Here is a 24,383-nt window from a genome sequence, read left to right as displayed (position 1 = left end):
TATTGGCGGCATTATCTATGGCTTGATCTCTTAGATCCGGACAGCTGGAATAGACTAATTCTATTTCCTCTTTATAGTCACGTTCAGACACAATAGTAGCATGGTCTGGTCCAGGCGTGAGGTATGCCAGGTTTAGGGTTTGACAGGTTTTGAGAACAGTATCGTGGGAGTCTGAAAGCATGGCTTGATATTTAGTCAGTCATCCCCCTGTCATTCATGATGTCCTTTAGTTTCTAAAACTCCTTGAACCTGATGAGGAGCCATCACTGTCAATGGCTGTCCCATTGAAAGTTCAGATGCTTCTGGTATGTAGTAGCTGCTGCTGCTCAGAGGCATGCTGGCCGTCTTTGGGCTACATTGTCAACGGCTTTGGGAAAGCATCCTCCAGGTCTCGATTCATGCCCTTGTTTTTGTGTTAGTACTCCTAGGGCTTGGTCCTGTTTTCCAGCCTTAAATAGGGTAAATGGCTTTTTATAAGTTTGGTAGAGCCAGAGATTGGCCAAGGATAGTTTAGTTCTTAGTTGTTGAAAGGCCTCTTGTTGTTGTTCTTTGTCCCATTTTAAAGGCTCTTCATTTGGCCCCCTACTGGCTAAGACTCAGAATTCTGGAATCGATAGGCCACAGAATGCAGCCATTCCTAAAAAGATTCAGAGTTGTTTTTTTATGACAGGAGGTCCCATTCTATTATTGTTCTTTTTCCCTCAGTTGACAGGGAACGATGTCCAGGAATTAATTCATATCCTAAGTATTGTACCTTCTGTTTAGAAATTTGAGCCTTTTAGGATGATACTCAGTATCCTCTGTCTCCGAGAGAGTGTACTACAATAGAATTATAGTTTGAGGCCTTTTTCATGGGGCTACATATTAAAATATCACTGACATATTGTGCTATTGTTCCCTGAGGCAAAGTAAGATCTCTAAGTTCTCTTCTGAGTGCATTGCTAAAACAATGGGGACTATCTCTAAATCCCTGCAGTAGGACTGTCCATGTAAGCTGGCATGCTTGATGTTCTTCTAATGGAGTCCATTTCAAGGCAAATAGAGGCTGGGCCCCATTGCTTAAGGGGATACAAAAGAAGGTATCCTGTTCTAAGCACTGTAAACCATTCTGTATTGCCCAGAATTAGAGTCAGTGTAGTATAAGGATTTGGCACTACAGGGTACATAGAGACTACAGCTTCATTTATTGCTCTAAGGTCTTGTACCATTCTGTACTCTCCATTAGGCTTCTTAATAGGCAAAATGGGAGTATTATAAGCGGATTGGCAAGGTTTAAGAATTCCATATTTAAGAAATTTATCTATAAATGGTAGGAGTCCAGTCCTGGCTTTTGTCTTAAGAGGATATTGTTTTTTGTGTGGAATAGTAGCAAGATCCTTTAGGCCTATTTTGATGGAATGGACCTGTATTGCCTTCCCTGGGATATCACAGTTCCAAGCTCATGTGTCTACTTGTTCCCAAACGTTAGGGAGAATTCAAGGATGGATGCCTGGTTTTTCTTCAACCCTCAGGGAGCAGAGACCATCCTCCTGTCAAGTTGGTTTGAACTGGCTTCCCAACTTAAACATGAGGCCCCTTCTCAGTAGGGGAGTGGAACAGGAAGGGAGAACCAGAAAAGAATGGGTAATTAATTGGTTTTCATATTTACAGGTTAAAGGAGAAGTTTGTAAACATGATTTAGGTTCTGCTTCTATTCCAGTAATTTTAGAAAGACAGGTCAAGCTGGAGTGCTGAACAAGGACAGAGTAAGTGGCTCCCATATCAATAAGAAAATCAGTGAACTTACCTCCCACATCCAGGGTAATCTGGGGCTTGGCCATCTTGATGTTCAGCGGAGCCAGACCAGCCTCAGCCCCATCATGCCATCTCTTCAGGTTGTTGCTCTTGGGTTGGGAAATGAGTTCCTGTCTTTCTCTCTCTCTCTCTCTCTGGAGACAAGGACTGTCTCTTTTCCAGTGTCCCTCTGCCTTGCAGGCCGGAAATGGCACTGGTTGAAAGCATTTATTAGACATTCTTTACTCCAATGTCCAGTTTGGCTGTTCCGATAACATGGAGTCTTACCTGAACTTCCATCTGATAGCAGTTTCTTCTGCTGCCCCTGGTTAGCCAGGCATTATGGGGGATCTGCAGTAGCAGCAGCCAATATTCAAGCCTGCATTCTGCCTGTATTTTAGCCCTGCAGTCCTTCTCCTGTTTTAGAGCCATATCTCTATTTTGAAGACTCCACTGGCCACTTCCAGCAGCCATTGGGTTGGAGTTTGAGGGCCTAGGGCCATCTTTTCCAGTTTACGGTGAATGCCTGATGCTGACTGGTTTCATAAGATGCATATTTAGGATAGCATCCCTTCTGGTATGGTTGGGTCTAAATTTGTATATTTACGAATTACTTCTATTAAACGCCCCTGAAATAAGGCTAGATTTTCAACATTATCCTGGGTCACTTCCTTAATTTTATCAAAATTGACAGGCTTAGAAAATCCTCTTTTCATTCCCTCTAATAAACAGGTGACCATATGGTCTCATCTTTCCCTGCCAGGTCTGTCCTGTTGGGAATTCCAGTGAGGCTCAGCATTAGGAACCGCATCTCCTCCTACTGAATAATGATTTCTATCCCTAGTTGTCAGCTCATCTGCAAATTCTGTGCCCGTCCAAATCAGGCCTTTTCTTCTGGGGTACAGCAATGTGTTAGAATAATATAGCTATCCTGCCAGGTTAAATCAAAGATTAGAGACACCTGGTGAAATTCGTCTATAAAGTTGAATGGATCCTCTGAGTATCACGCTAGTTCTTGTTTTATTTGAGCCGGATCTGACATGGAAAATGGGACATGTACCTTAATTGTGCCCATTTCCCCATTTGCTACTTCCTGAAGTGGATACAATCCTGCCTTAGTCTAAGTGTTCAGTAGGTATGATGTTCTGCTTCTAGTATGTCCCATTGGGCTAGGAGCAGAGGGCTCCAAAGGTTTATATGGAGGGGGAGTTACTAAAGGACCTGGGCTTGCTTGTGGGCTTATTTTGACTTTTTCTTCTGCTGATTGATTTTCTTGTTTGACTCAGTTGTTTTCTTTGCTTGGGGTGGTCTATTTACACAATCATTGTATGAAAACTCTGAAGGTGGGGGAGCCTGGAATCTTGCCAGACACATCTACAAGTCTCACTTAGATTAAGGTCCTGACTCCGTGCCATAAAGGCCTGTATGTAGGGCACTTCGGTCCATTTTCCCTGACACCTGCAAAAAAGGTCTAATTGATAAATAGTACTGAAGCTTAAGGACCCATTAATGGGCCATTTTTCATCATCCTCCAGAGAATATTGAGGCCAGGCATTATTATAGAAAAAGTTGAGGCACTTCTTTAAATCTTGTTGTCCAAATTGATTCCAATGTGCTATGAGACAGCCCAGAGAACAATCCTTTCGGAATGAGGAAGTTGATTTCATAGTTAATCCCTACAAAACAAGGAGAGCACATTAACTAATTATAGAGTCCATTACCAAAATCTCCCTCCACTTCCAAATGGAGCACCATCAGGAATATTGACAGAGGTTCCTGGGGTACAGAGTGGTGGGAGGCATCCCTCATTCTCAGCCCTCTGACACCTTTGTAGTACCTGAGAAGGGATGTTGACCTCCCTTCACTTCTCCATTGCATCCTAGACTATAGTGGGTGCTGGTGAATGGACTGAAACACCACAGAGATTGGGGCTGCCTCTTTCCATTTTGAGGGAGTTGATGTATTTGGCAATCAGTAATAGTACCCTTTGTAAGCCTAGTAGTCTAGTGTGAATGGATGGAGTAGAGGTCCTGGCCTTTGTTAGGAAGTACTTTCAATCTGAGAGCAGGACTGAGAATGCCAAACAGCCCTTAGGTAAGGATAAATGAGAGACATGAAAACAAAAACAAAAACAAAAACAAAAACAAAAGCGGGAATTCCTGTCTAATCCAGACAACTTTCTTGGGAGCTTCATCCATGATTCAGCCTCAAGGGAGCGGTCCCCTGTTGGGTGAGTGCCCCAACTGGATGATAGCTCTGACTAGTCCCTTTCAGGAGGCATGTATGGTCAGATGTTTCTTGGATTTTATGCTAATCGAGGGATCACACTGGGTTTTTTAGGAAGAAACCTGACACAGGAGTCTTGAGATTGATGGCTGTCCAAACAACTTATGTGGTCATCCTGTGCCTGACAAGAATGTAAGCATTAAAAGAACAGGAAAAATAGGAGAGTCAGATTTCTGAGCCCAATGCTGTTACAGCCAAAGTAATAGTATCTAGTGGAGCAACAGGAGTCCATCCCTTCCCATGGTGTAGCCACCAGCAACAGGTTCTCTCCTGAGCACTAACACAAGACACTTTCCAAAGGGTCATAGTGTTCAGAACATCTCCGGAAAGGAACAAGTAAGAAGTAGAGGCTGGAGAAATAAAAGAGACTTACCAAGTTACACAAAAGCTCTTGGATTCACTCTCTAATCCCTGTACAGGCCACTGAAAATGTTACAGAATTGTTGAGCACAATGGTCAAGAAAGAATTTTTAAGGCCTTATTAAGTTTATTTAAGTAGCATGGGGACAAGACCCATGGGCAGAAAGGACTGCACTTTTTGCTGTATGAAGCTAGTGTTTCTATGCTTAGTGCTTCAAGCTCCATATTGGGCTCCACACCCAGTGTGGAGCCTACTTAAAAAAAAAAAAAAGGATAGTCATCCTTCTATACCCTTCTGTCTCGTTTGAATTTACACATGGTCTTTTTCCTGATTTTATTTACAATGAGACCCTTTATTCTCACCACTAAACTATTTCCAAACCACAACATAGGTTGAATTATCTCTGGAAGAATCTTCTAGAAGCAACATGACCCCTGTAGACTATGATCCTTGTGGACTACATCTCCTGACTTGATCTCCAGACATTTAACCCATCTCACTTTTGGTTTTGCTCACCTCAGTCCACTGACTATACTCCCTAGCCGTCTGACCAGGCTGTCACACTCCAAACTCCAATTCTTCACGGCTGGGTTAGGGATTTGAGTAGGGTCATGTAGATTGATGGGTATTAGTTAAACAGGATATTAGATAAATATTGAGTCTGGGAAGTCTAGGAACTTGAATTCAATTTTTAGAGGTCAGAAACAGGGAAGAAATCAGAAACTCAAGAAGCTGATTCTTGACCGAGTACAGAACAGCCAAGGGTCTTATGTTTCCTACTGGGGCAGGACTAGATGTCTGAGTATAGATGGGCCTGAGCCTAAAGATGTGGACGGTGACATGGTCTTGCTAAGTAAACAAAGAGGATGAAAAGACAGGGAGGCAACCTCAGATTAGGGAAAGGGTAAGGGAGTAAGTGATAACTTTTTCCACCGGAAGGTTCTTTGGGCCCCTGATATTCCAAAGAAACTAGCCAAACTCAGCAGACTCGAGTTTTAACATTGTCTTTTCTTTGTATACTCTACCTAAATTCCAGTTTGTTGTTTGGTGGGCCTCGTGCATGCTGCTGAATGTTAGGGTCCATGAGGGCATGCTCACTGCTGTATCCTCAACACCATCCCTAGGACAGTGGTGCTCAACAAGCATTTGCTGAATGGATCAATAGATGTATGGTGCGGGTAGATGTATGTATGTACGAATCTATGTTGGTCCACTGTGCAGTGCCTACTCCTACTTCCCATGGCGATCTGTGACTGTCTGTGATATGTCCATTTCTCTAACCACCTGCCCCCTTATAGTTCTGAAGGTCCTTAGTCATTTGGCTCAAATGCCCTAGCTTTGGAAACTAGCTACTGATTAACTAAACCGTTGCACCACTTGTTCTTATAGCCTTAAATTAATTTGGGTTAATTCTTAACTGTTTCCTTTCTGTACATATGTCATTTAATGGTTTGCCTTTATCTGATTTTCCTCAATTTCCTGTGCATTTGTGGTTTCCTACAGGAGTTCTCTACCAGAGGCCTCAAGCAGCCACGCCAAACGAGCATGGGCATCTGAGTTTTCTAGGAGGACTCTCTGGCTGCTCTGGGCCTCATCCTCCTGGTGTCCATCCCAACATTCCTACCCAGGGTTACTTTTGCTAGAGGAGGAAGAATGCCCTCCCCAGAGCCAGTTCTTGGGGAAAAGAAGGATTGTTGATATAGCCAGAGCCCACAAGAAAGAAAGATCACTCTGCAGCAGCTAAAGGTGGGTGACATGCTTTTTCTCCAATTCAGTGAAAGCGGTCCATGTTTGTTTGCTTTTCCATGAATTTCATAATTGTGTTTTTCCCACATGATCTTTGGAATAAACAGGAAGGAAAGATTTTAAATTGATAGAATAAGCTTCATGGGGAGCCAAGAGTTCATCCATCCCCAACATCTAGCATAGTGCCTGATATGTAGATGTTCAATAAATGTTTGATGCAGGAAGGAAAGGACAGTAGGAGGGAAGGAGGGAAAGAGAGAGAGGAGAGAAGAAGGGATTGGAGAATGGGAAGGAACAGAACAAATGTTAATGTATTATTCAGAAATAATGGGATGATAACATAGTTGTGTTGTCAAAGCTAATTCAGTGCACTACCACTGATACCTAGAAGCAATAAAACAAATTAAGTCATTTTGCAGAATGAAGGATGTATTTATAAAGATAAAGTAATAGTAATAGCCAGAATAACAACAAATGTACTCTTTGGAGCCTAAGCATAAAGGTAACAGCAGTGACCATAGTTTAAGATAAATTCAAAACTCTGTAACGTTAACAGCCATTGTTCTGTCTATCCAATTCTCAAATAAAAACAACCAAGAACTTTATGTATGGAAAAATGCAAACTGATCGTGCAGTGATAGAACTGACTAAAACTGGTTGGCTTAGCATTTAGAAAAGGTTAACTAATTAGAAATGGTGTGCTGAGGAAATTTACAAATATCTAAGCTTCCTGCCGTTGAGGGGACTTAACCACGCAGTAATTCAGCAAACGCTCAAAAGCATTCAATTATGTGTCAAGGAAAAACATCTCAGTGCAGGACAAAAAAAAAAGATTAAGGAAATTAGCATTTTTTTAAAAGTATCAGTCTTCGTTTGTTTGAGATCATACTGGCTACACAGTTCAGGTCCAGCAAGCCAACTCCACATGACACTTACCTTGCAAAAGAACACACCACCATGGTGGGGGTAGAGGGGATAATTAAGACATATAATTTTTATAAAATCAAGATCTCATAACTAAGGGATTGTTTCTTCAGCAATTCAAATAGCAACGTACATTAAAGTTTTCAATGTTAAGAAAAGCCACTATAATTTTATATTATTTTAATTTGGGGAAAATAGAATATAACCTAGGAGAAAATCCAAAAACATCTCTAAAACAAATTCAGAGAAACTTTCTCTTGACAAAGATTGTGTCAATGAGGTGTCTAATTTGGTTCGAAGGGTTCTCCGGAGTAATTTAGAGCATCATGATTAGCACAATTGCATTATAACAGAAAACTATGGGTAACGTGACTAGCAAAAACAAACAAAAACCAAAAACCAAACCCACCATCTTAGTTGCCGCGGGTTGTTCCCGAAGTTATAATAATATAATCCAGGCTTTGCGTGTGCAGTAAATTTCCCTTGTGAAATTGGCCAGTACAAGAGTTCAGTAAGTCCCAAACTTCAGCCAGTGATCATTTTTGCCCTACCTTTTACCAGGTGTACTGCTACTGATGTGTTTTTTTCTTTAAGTCAAATTAAGTTTTGTTTTTTAAGATTTTATTTTTAAGTAATCTCTACACCCAATGTGGGGCTTGAACTCACAATCCTGAGACGAAGAGTCACATGCTCTACCGACTGAGCCAGCCAGGTGCCCCAAGTCAAATTAGTTTTTTTTTTTTTTAAACACTTCTTTTTAAAAGAATTTATTTATTTATTTGACAGAGAGAGACAGCAAGAGAGGGAACACAAGCAGAGAGAGTGGGAGAGGGAGAAGCAGACTCCCTGTGGAGCAGGGAGCCCAACGAGGGGCTTGATTCCAGGACCCTGGGATCATGACCTGAGCCGAAGCAGACACTTAATGACTGAGCCACCCAGGCACCCCTCAAATTAGTTTTTTAACTTAAATATATTTAAAAGGAAACTTAGTGGATGTTCCCACCTAAAATCATCTCAGGCATTCTTTGGGAAATACTTCAATCACATCATAGTAATAACAATAACAATAATAGTAATATTGATGATGATAAGTTAAGACTATTTCCAAACTAATTCTGTGAAATAGAGACATATTGGTAGGGAAGAAATCAGAATCCTTAGAGCTCATGGGAAAAAGTTGGGGTAAATCATAGGCTCAGATTACAGTTTGTTCTTTGAAGCTTTATTTAAGAAGTGAGTTAATATTTACATGACATTGAACTTCAAAGTCCAGGCAATAGGGAGGAAAAAAAAGAGTGCGAGAAAAACAGTTTGTGTCACTTCCTTGCTCTTCCTTACCCTGTGATTAGGCCCCAAGGGGGCAGCAGGACACAACCACTGGAGAAAACCAAAGCAGCGGGGTTGGGTCTTATCTTATCAGAGTTCAGTTAACTTTTTATTAAGTTATAAAAATTTATTATGCTGAGATACATGTGCCGTGTTTCCTAACTCACGTTATATTATTCTTGGTGGAGTTTCATTATGTCTTTAAATAATAATCTTTCCTTGGTGTGAAATTCTTTGCCTTTTTTTTAGGGATGCAATCTCTGATCGTGTTTTGTGCCTTTGCCATGATATTCTTGGTTTATAGAAGAGAGTGCTGTTATTGTAACAAAGTAGGACATGATTTGTCTGTACAATACAACGAACATTATCAGTCTTCTCAAGTACTTCCTTTCCAGTTCTTCCCTCTTGTTAAGGGGTTTTCACTCATTCCTGACTTTTAAGTTAGGGCGTCCTCATACCTAACACCAGCAGGGTGGACAAGGGATGGGCCCTGTATAAGACATCATTCTGGGCTTGCTTCAAAGGGAATCATCATGACTGACGCAGTAGTAAAACAGTGCCTATCTGGAGGGGAGTCACTTGCATTTTAAAATCTGGTCATGTGGGGGCGCCTGGGTGGCTCAGTTGGTTGAGTGTCTGCCTCTTGATTTGGCTCAGGTTATGATTTCAGGGTTGTGGGATAGAGCCCCAAATCACGCCCTTCCGAGTTCGGCATTCAGTGGGGAGACTGCTTGAGATTGTCTCTCTCCCTCACCCTCTGCTCCTCCCTACCCCTCAAAGTAAATAAATAAATCTTAAAAAAATTAAAATAAAAAATTAAAATCTGGCCACGTGGTATTTTGAGATTGCATGTGTTTAGATCCATTTAGCTATGTTAAGTCCCATTAAAGGTCCCTTTAAAGTCAGGCTCCATAGTTTGACAGGTCTGTGTGTTCTTAAAAGAGTATCTGAGGGCACCTGGGTGGCTCAGTCAGTTAAGCATCTGCCTTTGGCTCAGGTCATGATCCCAGGGTCCTGGCATGGAGTCCTGCATCAGGGAGTCCGGCATTCAGCAGGGAGTCTGCTTCTCTCTGTGCCCTTCACCCCACTTGTGCACTCTCTCTCTCAAATAAGTAAATCAAATCTTAAATTAAAAAAGAAAGAGAGTATCTGAAAGGCAGAAAAGGAAGTTGGAGAGAAATTTCCTTCAAATGAAAAGGCAGGATAAGAATTTAAAAAGTTAACTGCCTGCTCCTTTCAAGGAGGGTGACCATAATTTTCCACCCCTTAAGTGTAGGATGGACAATATTGACTTCCGTCCAAAGAGTACAGTTTGTTAGGGAGGCAATGACTATCATTACAGAGGAGGAAGCTGACAAACACAACCTTGGCCAGGTGAACAAGTCAGCATCGACAGCGATAGCTCACGCAGAGTATGTACCTTGATATGATGTGATGAAAATGGCACTTTACCTCTGTCGTCTTCCTCCCCCAAAACACATAACCCCAGTTTAATCGTGAGAAAAACATCAGACAAACCCAAATTGAAGGAAATTCTATAAATAATTGACCAGTATTCCTCAAAACTATCAAAGTCCTCAAAAACAAGGAAGGTGTAAAAGGCTACCACAGCCCAGGGGAGCTTAAGGAGACAGGACAACTAAGTGTAATGTGCCAATCCTGGATGCTTTCCTAGAACAGCAACAACAAAGAGACAGTCCTTAAAAACCAAGGAGATCTGGGGGCGCCTGGGTGGCACAGCGGTTAAGCATCTGCCTTCGGCTCAGGGCGTGATCCTGGCGATCTGGGATCGAGCCCCACATCAGGCTCTTCTGCCATGAGCCTGCTTCTTCCTCTCCCACTCCCCCTGCTTGTGTTCCCTCTCTCGCTGGCTGTCTCTATCTCTGTCGAATAAATAAATAAAATCTTAAAAAAAAAAAAAAAACAAGGAGATCTGAGTATGGGCTTTAGTTAAAAATGGTGTATTGGTATTGCTCCATTAGTTATGGCAAGCAAACCACACTAATGTAAGGCATTACCAATAGGGGAAAGTTGTGCTGGGTGTATGAATTCTTTCTACTATCTTCTCAACTTTCCTCTAGAACTAAAATGAAAAGATTATTTAAAAAACAAAAAGGCGCTATATGCACCTGATGAATTACTGAACTCTATGTCTGAAACTGATGAAGTACTATATGTTGGCTAGTTGAATTTAAATAAATAAAAAAAAAAAAGCTAACTTCCAGAGAAACCACTCTTTGGAAAACTGAGACTCTTCATGACTTCCAGTATTTCCTGAAAATTCTCAGGAAACTTCCTAACCACATCCAGAGTTAGGTTGTTCTTCTGGCGGCTCTTGCCCTAAGATTAATGGAGACAGGTTCTTGTACAGTCAAGTGCTCGAAGTTATTTCAAGAAGGAAAGCCAGAAGGAAAGGCAGGGATAAATAATTTAATATACATATTCATTCATTCATTCATTCATTCATTCATTCATTCATTCACAGACACCCCTACAGTGAAAGACTGATACCCTGTCCCTGGGTTCAGCTCCTCCCAGTCTCCTTCATGGACTTCTCTGGGTCTGTCCATCCTTAAAGTGGTGTTTCTCATACATTTTCATGTACCTATTATCCTACATTTCTCTGTCCTTGGCTTTATATACCACTTACTTGCCAATAATTCGCTGATGTATAAGTAGACCCACCTGTCTAAAGATGTCGCCACTTAGACATCCCCCACACACAACACACAGCAGTACGTAGCACCCCTGGAAACTTGCTGAGCCCATTGCTCTTTTAATCCTTCTTTTTGTGAGTGATGCCACCATCCCATCAGCCACTCAGATCAGGAGCTCACCCTATGTGAGCTTTCCCACAAAGCCCCTCAGGTACCATACTGACTAGATTCTACCTCCTAAATGTTTCTCGGAGCTGAGCCCTTTTCTCCACCCTCGGAGTCTCAGTTCAGCTTCTCAGCTTGCTTCATCCCAGAGACAGCCTGTCCCCTGGCTGAACTCCCATCTGCAGCCCTATCCACCTCTGCCCCTGCCCACACAGGGGTGTCTCTAAAGCACAGAGCTGACCATGCTACTGTCCTGCTGACAAGCCTCCCAGATTCCCTGGCACCCTGGAACAAAGGCCAGGCAGTCAGCCCAGCACACAAGTCTTCGTAGATTGCCTCCTCCTGTCATTTCACCTCATCTGCCACTTGCCATACTCACCTCCTGCTTCTGCCATACTACTGGGGATCTCCTCTCCCTGGTTTCTTCCCACGTCCTCCCCCTACTTCACTACTCCACCCAAGTTCTCTTTGGGAAAGTCCTCTGAGCCTTCAAATATGAGACGTTCTCCAGGGCTCCTTTCTCTCGTCCGTGTTCTTATAGGTGCCCTCCCCGTCCCTAGCCTCTCCCCCAACCCACACTGCCTCCACTGTGCAGAACTAAGGCATTGCACCCAGTCATTCATTGAGTAGTTGGCTTATCTAAAAACTATAGCAGTGAACAAAACAATTTTAAAACCCTGCCTTGGAGTTTTTAGTCTGTCTTTGATTTTCCTGCCTCTCCCTTGGAGCTCTTTGAAGGCGGGAAATGCTTTTATATGCATCTTAAGTGCTTAGCACATTATCTAACACATAACTGGTACTCAAAAACTACAGATGAATACATGAATGAAGGGCCCTGATTTTGTTCCTCCCCTCCATCATGCCAACCCAACAACAGGAGTCAGAGAAATTCCTTCAACGTGCTGAAGAGAAATAACTTCACTACCTCACTCCTTCCCTTCCCCAAGTCCTCCTCCCAGCTTAGTTCATTGCATTTCACTTTGAGCAGCACGAATTTAGGGACATGTCCACGTGTTCTTCTCTTTGGGTCTCCACTTGCCTCTAGAGAGGACAGTAATCACACAACTAGAATATGATAAATGCTGGTCATTTGTTTTTAATTTTAAGAACCAAGCTCTAGATGAAGCATAAACAATTCTGTTTCTAGAACAAAACATAAAAATTACAAACCTTGGTGCCATGTAACAGTGACAGGAAGGGGGCAGGCATTAGGGATGGGACAGAGGAGAGCAGAGCGGAAGGATACACAAAGCGGGTTAATTTCCTTGCCTACAGAAATGGAAGCCACGTGAAGCTGCTTTACACTGATGGGTTAAGCACTAGAAAATTATCCTTAAACCTCTGCTGCTTTTCTTTTTCTTGGACAGCCTTTGCTACTGTTTGAATTTTTAAAAATCAGGTACACGTTATTCTATTTATAAATTTTAGAAAACTAGTTGGAATAGAAAATCAGTAAAGGGGAGATGGCCTGTTTATTGTGGGAGAGGGACAGTACAGTCACTGGGAAGTTAGTTTGAGTCCCCTCCACATATGTGCGGATGTGCCAGGAGGTGGACGTGTCCAGTGTTGACGGCAGCTGGTGACCTCAGGGAGGTCTGGCCTTCCCGTCAGTGGCGAGTCACTGGCTGAACTATGGCTGACACACTGTCTTGACTATAAGGCCACCACAGGTGCCCCCTCCGCTCAGCCCCCAGAACCTCAGGAACAGACCCCCTGCGAATTCAGCGGAGGTGCTGGCAAGTCCAGCACAACCTCCCGGAAAGCCTTCCTCTGCTGACAGGGAGTGTGGCTGTCCTCCTTTCTCTCTGTCCCCTTTTCTGATGATGTCATTCTCATCCATCCCACGGAACTGTTGAACAGAACACAGCCTCTGGAACTGGAGGACCAGGATGGCCTGGGGTGGCCACACACTGTCTTGTCCAGGGCCCTTGTGCAGGACACGCAGACTCGTTATGGCCTAGTTCCCTCCCATAACATGCCCTTTCTATGTCTCTGGATTCTTTATTACGTAGCAGACAGAGACAGACAGAGACACCTGGCTAGCCTAGATGTGTCACCATCAGTCAATGTCTGGTGAGGGACTGTCTTTATACTACCTTCCCCATGGAATTCTGTAGCATTGGGCCTTCCTTCAGGGCAGACCAAGTGCAGCCCTCACCTTTACCCACCTTCTCCAAGAGTGACGGTGTTCACACCTTCTGTGATATTCACCCCTTCTCCACGGGTGACCGTGTGTGCCTGTGCATGCGTGTGTGTGTGTTGCCCTGTAATGATTTTGGAGAGGTTTCACTCTCTGGCCATGCTTCTCCACCTTCCTTTGGTAAATGTGTTGTGATAAGCTGAAGCTGGGGGTAACTTGGGGTTTTTCCCTTCCCCGGATTCAGGCAGGAGAAAGGCCTGAGAAGCCCTGAGCTAGTTGCAGACTGCTCTCACCAGCCACTGAGCAAATGTCTCATGATCATGTGTTCTTGCTGGAGAGGATTCTTCTGGGAAGGTCTGTGAGTCAGGACCCCCAGAGTCCTCAGCTGGATGACTTTAAATGAGTCAAGTGCTTCTTGATGCATGACGAATAAGTGGAAGATAATGCAGCTTGCCTTCCCCAGTCTCAAAGACTTCTGACCCTTTGGGGGGGGGGGTGGTCAGCGTTAGGGAAATGTGTCATCACCATTTCCCTTTGCTGACCCTTTGTCTTTCCTGCAGATCCATGTCAGACACCGCCTCTGAGCAGCTTGACGTCTGATTTCTGCTCTTATCTTGTTTTTCTTTTTCCTAATGTTTTCTTTTTAAATTCTAAATTAAATCATTCAGGGCTCTCGATGGTCTCCAAAATGAGTTGAATTTTCCTAGTCTGTTATTCAAATTCTGGCCCCTTCCCATCTTCCCACTCCGATGGCCCTGTCATCTAGCCGAATTCATCAGCTAACCATTTCCTATCACAGACACTGCCACCCTTGTTTGTGCTTCTCCCTTAGTCTGGAGGTACCCTGCCACCCCCACCCCTCAGATTGTACTTTCTCTTCTTATGTAAATCTGTTAAAATCCTGCTGAAGCCCCTCCTGCTGCTCTGTGGGGCCTGCCCCCCCCCGCCCCCCCCGTTCTAGCCTAGCCCCTTCTCCAAACTCTGAGCCCATAGTCCTAACTGCATTGGTGACGCCCTTGTACTTGGCACACGTTCTGTTTGATGGCTGTTAGCATCTTATCTGCCCGGTTTCTCCTTTGTGTGTGGGTTGGGTCTTTCATGCCACTGTTTTTCGGGAGCATTTTGAGAGCTCGGGAAGGGCCCTAGTGTGTCTATACTATGCAATGGCTGCTCGTCGATGTTTGCCCAAAGTAAGGGTAAAACACTCTGCCGCCCTGAGCAGTGCACCGAATGTTTGGGCCCAGAGCCCTTGGGTTCTACAGGAGCCTGCCGCTGTCGGCGGAAGGGTGCAGAGAGAAGAAATCCGGAAGCGGCTGGGGTTATATCTCTTCTGTATTGCTTTGAATAACATTAATTTGCAAAAGAAAAAAATTCAGTGCTAAAAAATTGAAAGCCATTGGGCTTACTGTTCCATCCCTGCCTGATGCGATAAACCTCACTCATGGGGAAATTCATGCTCACCACTGAAAGGAGTGCCAGTAGCCCTGAGGAACCACCAGAAAAGGAAGAGTCTGGCCCAAAGAATGGGCATTTCACATAGTACCAAGAAAAAAAATGTCCTACAGAAAGGGATTTAATTAGACAAATGAACTTGCAAAGGCCATTTAATTCTTGAAGTTTGCATTTTGGGGTCATAAAATGTCACAAGTGGTTGAAGCTCTCCAGTGAGGTATTTTAAGCGGTTAGAAGACCTGTCTGCTTTGTGCAGGCCTTCAGAACCCCAAGAGGACAATATAAAGCCCAGGCCAGTAAAGCTTTGTTTGTACGCAAAAAACAGAACCAAGGCCGACCAGCTCAATAAAAGGGGAATGGGCTGGTGTAAAGGCAAAGAACACCTCGGACGGTGTGTCAGGTGTGGCCAAGCACAGAAAACCTGAAGGGGAAGATTGCTCACCTATTTGGTTGCTCACTTCAGGCCACCTTATTCTTTTTCTCTTGCCTGTCCCTATGTGCTCGAGATGGCTACCAGCCCTGAATCTACAGGTCCTTCTGGTACCAGTGACTGCTACCATCTGACTGCAGACTGGCCACCCCTCGGATCACATTTAGAAGAGGGAGACCCGGGAGTTAACTGGGTCCAGCCCATGCTGAGTGGTCCACTCCTTGCCTAATCAGTGGAGAGGAACAGGTCAAGCAGCACCAACAGTAGAGGCTGGCTGCAGGAGGCCAAGTGTGGGAGCCTCGGCATTCCAGGACAAGAAAAGTGTGGGTGGGGAAAGAGTAATTGGGGTTGCGGTGTCCCCTTGCCTAGCACTCTCTCATGGACACAGAAACACCCAGCACTGTACTTTGCGGGGGTAAACACATGTGTCTACTGTGAGAGCCCCGTGATGATGCAGGCAGGTAGTCTCACTGACAGATTCCACCAACGATTGTCGTGCTCTTGCTTCCTCTGGAGGTGGTGACCTCATCTCCTCCCCTTACTGTGGACTTTGCAGCCTAGGATGGGTCTGGTTGGCCGGTTTCTTTCTCTGGTTTGGCAAAAGAGAAAGTCAGAAAATATGAGGCCTTCACACACAGTCCAGTTACATCTTAAGTAAAGGGTAGTGTTTGAAGTCCGCACAAAGATGAAAACATATTTAATCAAAATGTCTCTTGAAAATCCTCTAAATCACCCAACAAAGTATGAGACACATACATCTCTCGGTAAGCCCTACACAGCCAGTTTTTCCTCTAGCACCAGAGTAGACCGTGTTTTCTGGCTGACAAGCAGGCAATGTGGTTGGCTGGCATTCAGGGGATATGCTTTATGAAAAATCTTTAAATATTAGATCCATTCTCAGCTAGAGAAGCCCATGGTCGCTGAGAACCCCCAGAGAAATGCAGGTTCCCTCTGAGACATCTCATCAGAGGAATGTGGGGGGAATACCCCATAACATTAAGTCTTCTCCCTGTCCTGCCCCCTTCTTCCTCTGCCCCTTCTTCCTTCCTTCCTTCCTTCCTTCCTTCCTTCCTTCCTTCCTTCCTTCCTTCCTTCCTTCCTTCCTTCCTTCCTCCTTCCCTACCTTCCCTCCTTTCTTCCCTCCCTCCTTCCCTCCTTCTTCATTCTTCATTCCTTCGGTCCTTCCTTCTTCTCTCTTCCTCTCCCTCCCTCCCTTTCCCTTCCCCCTCTTGCTTTCTTTACTTTTTTCCAGAGATGTATAGTTGAATTGATGACTCTTTAGTTGTTTGTGGGATAAGACATCACTGTAAAAATATAGTACCTCTGTCTACTCATTTGACATTTATGGGTCTTTTCTCCATGGGATAAGAGGGATATCCAGAGGGATAAGGCGCTCTTCCAGGCAGGGACAATGTCTTGTAGTTTGCGGCTTCTCCACTGTACCTTCCCCAACCCCCGGCACCACCAAGCCCAGCCCTTTGCACGTGCTGTGTCCTATTGTGTCACTGTCGACCACATTATTTGTGTTCCGTCCCAACAGTTATCACTATTTAAAATGATCTGATTGGTGTGGATCTGCTTATTTATTATGTCTTCCCCTCTAGAATGTAAATGTACCTCTGAATGTCTCATTCTGTGTACACCCCAGCACCCAGCACAGTGTTTGACACATAGCGGTCGCTCCATAAATATTTGTTGAATGCATGCACCACGATAGTGTCCAAGAGTGTGGAATTGAAGGGGAAAAAGATAACTCTTTCTGTTTTGCCTGTCATCACTGTTCTATCACTGTTCTGTAGGCTGGAAGCTGCTTCCCAAAGGCAGAGGGTCTGAAGGCAGACTGCCCTGTGTGGGAAGCATGGATCAAGGGGCCTTCCCAACTTGCTGTTAAGGGCTCTCAGCCCTTGCCTGACTGCTGGCCAATGGAACATTGGTCTTAAAGTCTTAGTACAAAGTACAAGGTGGCTGGTGCCTGGACAACCCTTATTCTCAGAAATACTCACATGCTCTAGATGGGAGGCATAAAACCCAAGCCACTTGTGCTTCCCACCACAGCAACTGGCATGCTTTTCAACTTACTTCTCTTGACCATCGATTATAAAATTTATTATCTTATGTATCCAGATGGAACATGGGCTGGGCATCTCAGTAGCTCAAATCAAAGACAAAATTCTTTTTTTTTTATAAAGATTTTATTTATTTGAGAGAGAGAGAGAGAGAGGGAGAGAGCATGAGCAGGGGGAAGGGCAGAGGGAGAAGCAGGCTCCCCCCCGAGCAGGAAGCCCGATGTGGAGCTCGAACCCAGGACCCCAGGACCCCAGAACCCTGGGATCATGACCTGAGCCAAAGGCAGCTGCTTCACTGACTGAGCCACCCAGGCGCCCCCAAAGACAGAAAATTCTTAACCCGGGCGGAGGTCATAGATGAATTTTAAGTACAACAAGCCCCAGCTTTTGGAGTGTTTCTCACTTGGACCGCTGTTGGCATCTGGGCTGGGATCCTACGTTGTGCTGTGGGACCGTCTCACACACTCGGGCAGTTAAATCCCTTGTCCTTGGGGGAACTAAATGCCAATAGCTCTGGAGTCTTTTGACAACCAAAAAAGTGCCATCAAGCACCCTCTGGGGGTGACTGCCCTCTTGGAGAACTGCTAGTTAGGGCAAAGTAAATTCCTTCATTTTACTTACATGGGCGTTTTAGCATCATCTTCTTTGGGCAGTTTTAAAAATTAATTTTCAATAATAGAAGTAATACATTCTCTTTGTAAAAATAGATTCTAGATAAAGCTGGTCTCCTTTGACACCCACTTCCAGTTTTAGTCAGCGCCCCACCTCTCGGAGGAAATGAGCACAGCCGATATGGTTTCCATTCTTCCAGACCCTTTCTACCTTTCTATATGTTTATGTACTTCTGTAGAAACCTGTATACACGTGTACTGGAGCATTGTTGGGTGCGTGTTCATGCGGGATATTTCATCTGCAACTGGAGATTTTCACTTGGCAATACGTGTTAAAGAACTTTGCATGTCAGAACCCAGAGCAAGGCCTTGTCGTTCGCAGCGGCTGCACGCATTTTACCGTGTCAAACGGCCTCCTACAAAGAGCTGCAAAGGAAATTACTACCCTGGATGAGGCGTCGCCTGCGGTCTGGTCACAGGACCAGATTAGACAAAAGCTGAGGTCATTTTGAATCATCGCCTCCAACCCTGCTGCTGTCCGCAGAACAAAGCAGTGCCTTGACTTGAATTTGGAAGCCGTACCTCTAAGCCCAGCTATTCTGGCTGGTGTATAAACCCAGCTCTCTGAGTCTTCTGCACTGAAATGGATTCATCTTCTTCCTTAGCCTCTACTGTGCCATTTTCCGTCGACAAGCTCTGGTTCTGGGAGAGCAGGTTTGGTGATCTCCTTTGTCCCTCAACCAGGTCATGCATGAAGAAAGGTGTTTGTTTTATACGTAATGACAGGTCTATGAAGTGAATGCCTGATATCAGGCACTTTCATCCCTTATCTCTAAGTCTCCTTCACAGTGGGTATTAATAGCTCATTTTTATAAATGAGGAAACTGAGACCTAGAGAGATTCGATGATTGGCCCAAGGCTGTTCAGGTAGTAAGTAGCATAGCCAAAGCCCAAACCCAAGGCTTGCTGTCAGATGACAAATTATGATATCATCAGCTTATTTATTTATTCAACAGTATCTACTGAATGTTTGTAATGTGCTGGAAATGGTACCCAGCACTAGGGATGCAGCAGTAAACAAAGCAAAAAATAAAGGTGAGATGTCTGCCTTCATAGAGCTTGCATTCTAGTGGGGGAAGCAAGAAGGAAATAAACACGGACTATAACTTAGGAAATGTTAAACACCATGAATGAACATAAAGCAGAATAAAGGGACAGTAAGTTGAAAGGGGACTTCTTTAGAAAGACGGTTTGGTAAGGCATCCCTGAGGTGGTGACATTCAAACAGAGACCTGAATGAAGCAAGACAGTAAGCCGTGCTGAAACCTCAGGTGAACCAGTGTTGCAGGCAAAGAGCAATATGTGCAAAGGCCCTGAGGTAGAGCATGCTGGCATGTTCAAGGAACATAAGGTCAGACTGGAATTAGCAAGACAGAGAGAGAAAGGGAAAGTAAGATCAGAGAGGAAGCGAAGCCCTGATCACCTGAGCTTTCTAGGCCATTGGTGGGACTTTGGATTGATTCTGCGTATGGTTGGAGGTCTTTGGAGAGTTTTGAACAGGGGAGAGGTATGATCTGGTTTCAGTTTTTAGAGAATCATCCTGGCCCCCTTGTGTGAAGAAAACAGTGTAGGGTGGGTAGAGTAGATTCAGGGGCATCAGTTAGGAGGCCACTGTAGGAATCCAGGGGAGAGAAGATAGTGGTTCGGGTCGGAGTGGTAAGCTGTGGAGATGGTAAGAAGGCATTGGATTTGGATTATGTTTTGAAGGTATAACTGATAAGGCTTTTGACAAATTGAATAACTTTAAAGGAAGAAGAGCAGTTGGGATGACTGCTAATAGTTTTGCCTGAACATCTCTTTGGAGGTCACGCCATTTACTAAAATTAGAAAGCCTAGTGGAGCGCCTAGGTGGGTCAGTCTCTTAAGTATCCAACTCTTAATCTCAACTCAGGTCTTGATCTCAGGGTCTTGAGTTCAAGCCCCTAATTGGGCTTCATGCTGTGCGTGGAGCCTCTTTAAAAGAAAAAAAAAAAAAAAAAGCCTGATGTCAGGTAGGGAGTCAGAGAGCAAGTTTGAGGAGGTGTGGAGAATCACAAGTTCTGTTTTTGACACATTACAATCGTGATGCCTGTTAGCCCTGCAGATGGAAGTATTGAATCAGCAAAGGGATCCATCAGGAAAAGAGTTCAGGCTAGAGATACGAATGTGGAAGTCACCAATGTATTTGGAGAGGTATGGACTTACTGGGGATTATTCACTCAATTTATTACCTGCTATGTGTAGGTCGCAGTGCTCTGTGCTTCTAATAAAGCAGAGAGCAAGACAGACACGGTGGTTATTCCAAGTGACTTGCTCTGAGCCCAGCAATGCCACCAGGAATGGTCTTGGCTTATTATTATTAAACATATTTCAGTGTTAGAGTAGAAGCAAGCAACACGATAATCATATAACCATCCAATTTGCAGCTGAGGAAACAGAGAGATCAAGTAATTTGTTAAAATCTGTTGTTAAAAAACCACTTACATCGGGGCGCCGGGGTGGCTCAGTCGTTAAGCGTCTGCCTTCGGCTCAGGGCGTGATCTCGGTGTTCTGGCATCGAGCCCCGCATCAGGCTCCTCCACTCGGAGCCTGCTTCTTCCTCTCCCACTCCCCCTGCTTGTGTTCCCTCTCTCGCTGACTGTCTCTATCTCTGTCAAATAAATAAATAAAATCTTAATAAATAAATAAATAAATACCACTTACATTTTAGATTTTTAAAAAATGCATCTGTCCAGTCCAAATTGTGCATATTCTTCATTTTTACTTGCATTTTCTTACACTCTAAGAAAGAAAGTTGAAGTTGAGTGGAGAGTAAAACAGATGGTCAAAGACTTTGCCAGAAAAACCTATGAAGATTTCAATTGAATTCAATAAGTATTTATTGAATACGTATTGTGCTGGAGACTAAGCACTGTCCTAAAGCTCAATAAACACACACACACACACACACACACACATACACACACACACACTCCACTCCTATGAGATTTTTATAAAAAGCATCCTAGGACAACTCGCAGAATGTTTGCAAATCATATCTCTGCTAAGGGACTTGTTTCTAAAAACTTACAACCAATAATAAAAAGACAAATAACTCAATTTAAAAATTGGCAAAAAATCTCAATAGACATTTCTCCAAAAAAAATGTACAGTGGCTGACAAGCCCATTAAAAGATGCTCAAATCACTAACCATTAGGGAAATGCAAATCAAATCAAAACCACAATAAGCTATCATTTCATACTTTCTAGGATAACTATAATAAAAAAGACAGATAATAGGGGTGCCTGTGTGGCTCAGTCAATTGAGCATCTGCCTTCAGCTCATGATCTCGGGGTCCTAGGATCGAGCCCAGCGATGGAGCCCTGTGTCAGGCTCCCTGCTCCGTGGGGAGTCTGCTTCTCCCTCTCCCTCGGCTCCTCCACTTGTTCTCTGTCTCTCTCAAATAAATAAATAAAATCTTAAAAAAAAAAAAAAGACAGGCAATAACAACTGTTGACAAGGATATAGAGAAAGTGGAACCCTTATATGTTGCTAGTGGGATTGTAAAACAGTAAAGGCACTTTGGAAAACATTTGGCAGCTTCCCAAACTATTAAACATAAGATTACGGTATGACCCAGCAATCTCACACCCAGGTATATTCCCAAGAGAAATTAAAACATTTGTCCACACAAAAACTTGTATACAAATACAAATGATCATATACAAATGCTATTCACAGCAGCATTATTCATAATAGCCAAAAAATAGAAACAACACAAATGTCCGTAAATTGGTAAATGAATAAACAAAATGTGGTATAGCCATACAGTGGAAAATGATTCAGGAGAATTGCCAGGAAAATAAGTTTAAGGCGAGAATGGATAGCCAAGGCCAGAGTTCCGTGAAGCACCAATACTGAAAAAACAAGTGGCAAAGGAAGGGTCTGTGATGAAAACAGTTGGTCAAGAATAGGCAATGAAGAGAGAGTTGATGTTATGAAAACCAAAGGAAGACCTCCAAGAAGGAACCACTTAGTGGAAGCAGATGCTACAGTGAGGTAGGTCACTGGTGAAAATCAAGACACAACTGCCATACACAGTGGACATTCACGATTGCAACTTGGTCTGAATGCACTAGCCATTAAGACATTTCTAGAACAGGTGAGGAAATTGGAATGCGGAAAATGTGTATTATAGAACTATTCTTTATTTCATTAGGTGTGATAGGATCCTATCTATGGGTGTGTGGGAAAATGTTCTTTTTTAAGAAATGCATAGTGAATTATTTTAGGGTAAATTGTCAGAATATCTGTAATTTATTATATAATAATTCAACCAAAAAAGGGAAACAGTTATGGCAAAATGTTGATAATGGCTAAATCTAAGAAATGTGTGTATGTGTTCATTATATTATTCTACTTCTCTGTCTGCTTGAAAACTTCAGAAAAATCTAAAATTTATTCAACAAGCAACCGAAAACCTGAGAAGAGGCCACTGGAGTAGGCAGTTAGGAGAGCTCTGGTGACCCCTGGAAAAATAGCTGTGAGAAGTGAGCATAATATCCAGATTGTAGGAGGGGAGGCTGGGGGATGGGCAAAAGAAGGAAGCTGGGAAAGGCTGTGTTCGGGTGGGTTGAAAAGATGAGACACCCATTCTGGATAAAGGTCTGACCTGGGAAGAAGCTATGGTGGTTTCTATGGGAAAAGAAGATGCAGTGTTCCGGGGATGACACAACATTTGGAAAAAAAAAAAAAAAAGGCTTCGGGAGGGATAGTCAGGGTTGGCCACGGTCAGTCCTCGGGACACAGGTGTGGAATGGCCACAGCACTTGCAAATGAACGCATGGACCTGGACAGCTGGTATTGGGCTCCTTGTGCTGGGAAAGGTGAACTCTGCGCCATGGGGGACACGGGATATGAGTTAAAGAATGGTGGGGTTCTGCTCAGGCTGCCGCACTTTCTGTCCTATAATATCTAACGCCAAGCAGACCTTGTGCTGTGAGGATAGGTTTTTCTTTTCCCAACCTCATCTGTCTGCATTTGACATTCATAGTGCTTCTCTTGACTCAACTTTGACCCTATTTTGTGTGAGCTAATTATCCAGGTCTCATTGGGCAAGGAGAGTATTCTCCCATGTCATCCCTGGGTTCCATCTCTTAGCTTCCTTGCATTGGCACATTTCGTCTCCCTAAACCCCCTAAACTCAGAAGAGCTGTATGAAGCTGTAGTGCGTGGGTGAGTGTGTGCATGTGCGTGTGTCGGGGTGGAGAGGTGGGAAGGCGGGGGTCACATCTCTCCCAAGGGCCCTTTAGAGTGCCTACCACAGGGAAGTTTCCAATGTTAGTTCCCTTCCCCATGCCTCCCTCACCCATTCTCACAGCCTAGTTTCCGCCCAAGCCCTAAGCTATTCATCAGTGTGGCATCTGAAAACACCCCCATGGAGTTCCCAAAGGCCACCCAGGAGACAAGATCACCCCCACTGGGAACTTCTGCTCAGAGCATGTGAGTAGAAGGCAATGTCAGTCCTCAGGAGGGGCTGGGAGTGGCAGTTTCTGGATTACTGAGCTGCTCAGTGAGAAGAAGTTTCCTGGAACAGCCCCCAACTGGGAGCCACTGCTCTAAGTAGTGACTGTGATTCCTTTCCAGGCACCTCCAAAACTCCCATTGTTCACCTTTGGCCATGTTATGCCCAAGGTAGGGCACACCTCTGAGCTCCTCCATCCTGGCTGCACATTGGAATCACAGAGATCTTAAAAATACAGACACCTGGATTTCTCCACAGAGAATCTGATACAGCTGGACTGGGGGTCTAACTATTTTCATGCGCCCAGTAATTAGCCAGGGCCGATAACCGGTTACTAGGAGACTTTCTTTGTGGATAATCTTGAGGCTGGGGGGTGAGGGGAGCAGCATCGAATAAATGCTTCCATTAACTGGGGAAGTGCCTTCATGAGCTCCTCCCCCTCTGTTCTGCTCTTTCTCCTCTTCTCCCTTCTACCCATTTCTATTGTAATTATTTAGAACTAACTGTGCAGTTCCCTTTTGTTCATCCAAGCCATTCTTCTGTTGCAACAGAAGGTAAGAATGGAAAATGCCACACAGTCTATAGCTTCTTACTGTTTTTATTTCCTCTTGGCTTACATTCTGGCCGAGGGAGCAGAGGAGGGTGAGGGAGAGACACTGACACTCAGGATAAATGGCAAATGAGTCAGTGTCGAGCCAGGCTCAGCCCAGCCCAGTCCACGGAGCCAGGCATCGGTACAGACCCAAGGCATCTCTCAAAGCCTCTGAGTCTTCTTTATAGCTTAATGCTCACATCGGAAGGAGACCAAGACCCAGGCCTTCTTCTCCACGTACCCTGTGGATTTGAGTCTCTGAAAGAAGGCACTGTCTACTGTGAATGTTTTATTCTGCCATCTGCCAGGA

At 44.1% G+C, this 24,383-nt stretch overlaps 1 protein-coding gene across 3 annotated transcripts in view; it reads left to right on the top strand.

Annotated features, from left to right (window-relative positions):
• ZBTB38 (zinc finger and BTB domain containing 38) overlaps positions 1 to 24,383 on the top strand; it is a 132,590-nt gene that overhangs the window by 6,423 nt on the left and 101,784 nt on the right. For all 3 annotated transcript variants that reach the window (XM_044383452.3, XM_044383451.3, XM_057316050.1), the window contains exon 2: positions 5,924 to 6,166. The gene's annotated coding sequence lies outside the window, so the exon portion shown is untranslated. The remainder of the gene's footprint in view (positions 1 to 5,923; positions 6,167 to 24,383) is intronic.

This window comes from Ursus arctos, unplaced genomic scaffold, assembly GCF_023065955.2.
Source record: "Ursus arctos isolate Adak ecotype North America unplaced genomic scaffold, UrsArc2.0 scaffold_20, whole genome shotgun sequence".
Lineage (NCBI taxonomy): Eukaryota > Metazoa > Chordata > Mammalia > Carnivora > Ursidae > Ursus > Ursus arctos.
Note: the sequence above shows the minus strand (reverse complement) of the source record. Positions and strands in the feature narration are given on the sequence as shown.